The sequence below is a fragment of the Poecilia formosa genome, unplaced genomic scaffold (assembly GCF_000485575.1).
Source record: "Poecilia formosa unplaced genomic scaffold, Poecilia_formosa-5.1.2 Scaffold355, whole genome shotgun sequence".
NCBI lineage: Eukaryota > Metazoa > Chordata > Actinopteri > Cyprinodontiformes > Poeciliidae > Poecilia > Poecilia formosa.
Window position 1 is genome coordinate 136,654 of NW_006800294.1, and position 4,458 is coordinate 141,111.

The window sequence follows — 4,458 nt, forward strand, 5'->3', positions numbered from 1 at the left end:
ATCACCATTTTGCTTTCAGGTTGAACTGCAACTGCGACTTTTCAACGTTAGCATCTAAACTACAGGACGAAGTCTGCAGTCGGGGTTTCCGGTCTGGTTTTGGAGACGATGGTAACTTGTTTACCTCATCTCCACTTCTTTGCAGATGATGTGATTCTATCGCCATAATTAGACCTTGAACTTAGCGCACAATAGCATGGCTGACCCCTGGTTGGTTCTCAACCAGAAAGAAGTTTCTGCCAAAAGAATCTAAGATAAGAGCAGCTAGAAAGATGAAAACGATGTTGGGTCATCCTGAGAGATGAGCTGATGAACTTTGGGAAGATCTACCACTCCTCCATGTAGAAAGGCGTCAGCTGAAGGAGTTTAGGTCACCAGGAGGAAAGCCTGGGAATCTGGGAGCCAAGTCAACACGTCAACCAATTCCTGAACCGTTTGGTGTTACTGGTGAAGAGTCGCAGCCACCTGGAAGCCTTTGAATCAAACCACTGCAGCTTTTGATTCTCCAGAGGAGGAATGAGTTGCTTTGGTCCAGTCATCTACCATTCATCACTATTTGTTCCTAGTAAACTGAATCAGATCCAGACTCTGAGCTAAAGGAAATGACACAAACAGAACCAGAACCTTGACTTTACATCACCTACTGCAGATTTAACATAACGATCCTTTAACCAATCAGCCTTAGCTTTGGAGAACCAGGTTTAAAATACTAAAATATCCTCACTACAGACTAAAGCCCAGGAAAACACATCTAAATTCATAACTCAGATTTCTCCCCAGTGACTTGACTAAATGTCTCAGGACACACATGGAGTAACTATGAATAAAAGCAATTCCCTAAAACCAAAAAGGTCTATTTTTCTCTGATTTCTCAGATTCTGATTTAGTGAGCTGCACAGAACATCCAACATGCAGAAAACTTTCCACTCCACTGCTGGGAACATCGACACAAAAAGACAAACAGCCGTGTGTGAGTGTGTTGTTTCCACGCGCATGTGGGTGTGATGCGAGCGAGCGCACTCCTGACTCCCAGCCGCAGGACTTCAAATTATCCCCAGGCTCCTCCAAAGCACACTTCAGAATTTCTGTCTGCTTTCCAAACTCATTACTTCAGTGGGGCAAATCAAACAGGGCGCATTAAACGGAGCTCCGACGTAAAGAGAGTGGAGAGCACGGCAGAGACGAGCGCCTGCGTGTTAATTAGCAGGATCCTGCTGTAATTAATGGCCTATGAACAGGCCTGCTGGGCGAGGAGTGGAGGTCAGACACCTGAGCGGCCGCAGCCAGCCCAACGTCTTCCAGGCTATCAGATTACACCAACCTGAGGCGAACCAACCCGGCTGACATGCAGGAAGCTTCCAACATGGATGCTGTCAGAGCAATTAGAGTCCATGAATCATCACCAGGGAGGCGATGACCTCTGACCCCACAGGAGAGTCAGTTACTGCATCAGATTATTAATCTGGAAACTGAACTCTTAAACTCAAATAGATTAATACAACAGCAGGAAATAAAAATATGTTACTAAATATTTTTTACATAATTAATTATACTTGGAACAGAATTTACAGATTATTGCTTTGCATCCTTTTATGTTTTCATAAGATAATAAGATGATAACAGTTTTCAGAAAGTCTTGACTGCGTTGGGCTTTGAAACCTCGCAGGACAAACATTTTATTCCCCTCTGAGCTAAACCGTTCGTTCACAAACTGATGGAAAAGTTATTTAGACTTAAACCAACTGTTTTTATTTAAATCCACGTTTAGGACTGAGGCTGAAAATAAACGTCTTCTGAATATGGAGCAACTAACGTGTAATTAACATAACTAATATGAGTAATGAGTAAGTAATAGTTTACTATGAGGTAAATAATGTCATCCTAAAAATATCATGACATAGGACTTTTCAGTAGACTGTAAAAATATATATTTATATTTAAAATATATAATATTATGTCCAAAAACTGATGAAAAATTAAACATTTTCTCTTCCTCAATGGTAAAACAGTTTAATTTTGTTTTCTTTGTTTAAATTAGATTGTAGATTAGGACATTCATTAATTATCAGTATTTAAAATCTATCAATATTTATTAATAACTAAATGTAAGAAGGCACATAAATTAATAATGGATTAGTAGATGTATTTTTTCACCTTTTCCTGTTCAGTGGGATCTTTAGTGATTAAGATCATTTTAAGTGTTAGAAGAAATTCTGGATGTAAAGAAATTAGGTTTTGCTCAATACTTTGGGTCTCCATGGCAACCGTTCAGGTTGGTAGCGGATGTGGGAGGAATCCACGAAGGAAACCGAAACTTTCTCACCAAATTCAGCCTGAACCAGGGAAACAGCCGCTGGTCCTTCCTGACCCAGCGGCGTGTTTACAGCTGCAGCACCAAACACTCACCTCTACCCAACCTGATGACACAACGGCTAACAGCTAACGGCTAACAGCTAACGGCTAACAGCTGACCCGTTAGAAAGGTGACTCCTGCACCTTAAATCTGCAGCCAATGAGGCTCTGAAGCTTTACTTCCTACTCTACTAGTGTGAGAATCCGAGCGATGCCGCGGCCTTTCTCTAGCGAACAAAGAGAGCATTCCCTCGCCAGCAGATCAATACGCCGGATCCATTCTGGTTTGTTAAGAGTAATAGACATGGATTTGAGGAGTCGAGAGGGAGGCTAACAGGCGCTGATTTAGCCAGACTGCACCGGACCCATTTACTCCTCAGCTTCAGCTAATAGGGTTTCTGCCGCCTCCAAAGCGCTTTGTAGCGCCGTCGCAGCGCCGCATACGCCACAAGAAAAATTACCCCCATTATGTCATCTCTATAATGATTCCTACTGAGAAAGCAGAGGCTACAATGGTGGTACAGTAAATTATAATAAACACCATTACTCTTGACGGCTCCTTCTGAGTTTGAGCGCGTGTGTCGAGGAGGACGATGATGGAGTGTGTGAGCGGCGGTGAAATTAAACTGGGGCTCAGGTGAGGAGCGGAGCGGCGGGGAGGAAGTCCAACACCCTGAGGACGGCTGCACACGGAGAACAGAGGGGAGCAGGAGAACGGAGGGAGCTGACAGCCAGCGGACGGATGAGGAGATGGATGGCATGTAATGATGAAACGGATGGAGGACGAGACAAGAGAGACGTGCGCATCAGAGGCCATTACTCATCTGCGACGCGCACACGGACTGAAAACACCACGCAGGGGTGCCGGAGGAGCGTCTGCCGCCCACCGCATCTCTCTCTCTTCCTGTCGTTCTCCTTCATCCCTCCCTCCATCTGCTCCTTCGCTCCTGGTTTCCTTCTGATCAAACTGTGAAATTTGACTTTTTCCTCAGAGTTCTCCCTGACGTTTCAATAAACCATAAAACGACAAAATGACCAGAAAACTATTTATCCTGACAGACCTTGTTATGTTAGAGTTAAATTCTGTAAAGGCAGAAGTAACAGTGATTAAAACTTAGACTGAGCTTTAAATTAGACTCTGCTCCCTGAAGCATCACATCAGAAGCCTGAGTCCTGCAGCCTGACCCGTGGACTCGCCGCGCGGCGCAGGAAACTCCGTCTGCATCTGGCTGGATGCCGCAGCGATGCTGCAGCTCCCATAATGAGCACCCAGGGGAAATGTTGCACCGATCTCTTCACCAGGGTCTGAACAGACTTGTGCGATACTCTGACACTCCCCGGAGGCCGCAGGCTCTAAACAGTCATTTCCATAACAGAATGCTCACAGCGGCATGATGGGCTCCGTCCCCAGGGTGTCAGCTACAAGAGCAGGGCCGGGGCGCCGCAGCACGGGATCAATGCCTCTGATGAGTGACATTTTCATGTCAAGGATCTTTAATTAGACAAACATCAGGCCATCACACCCGCAGTGATCGAATGTTTCTCCAGGGAAGGTTTGAGGTTTTAAAAGCCAACAGCTAATTTACTCAGTTATTTCAGTTTCTGACGCAACAGCAGCGATCTGCATGAAACAAATCACCAAAATAAACTGTTTCTGATTGAATAGATCATGGATTTTAGTCAGAAGGAGTAGCTGTGAAGAAAAGCCCATCATGTCTGTTCAACAGAGCAGATAGCCTGACTAACCAAGCAGCTGCTTTTTCTTCTACTTAAACTTCATTAACAGCAGAATTTTAATTTTTTTTGTGAATACTTGAACAAAACTGACAGAAAGATTACTGAATATTTTTGCTTATTTCTAGACATACAAATGATCAAGTTATTAGTTTTGCAATCTTAGAATTGTGGAGTGCTCACTTTAACCCAGAAAAGGATTTAGATCAGTCCCTCTTTAGCTCATTTTATCAGAAACTGTAGTTTCACTATTTAGAAATGGAATTAGATGCTTAGCAAAGCTGAACAGGAGAACCTAGTTTACACACTTTAGAACAACATTAGGTTAGTTTTCTTTCCTTTGGTTTGTTATTTTCTTTGTATTTCCTTTTA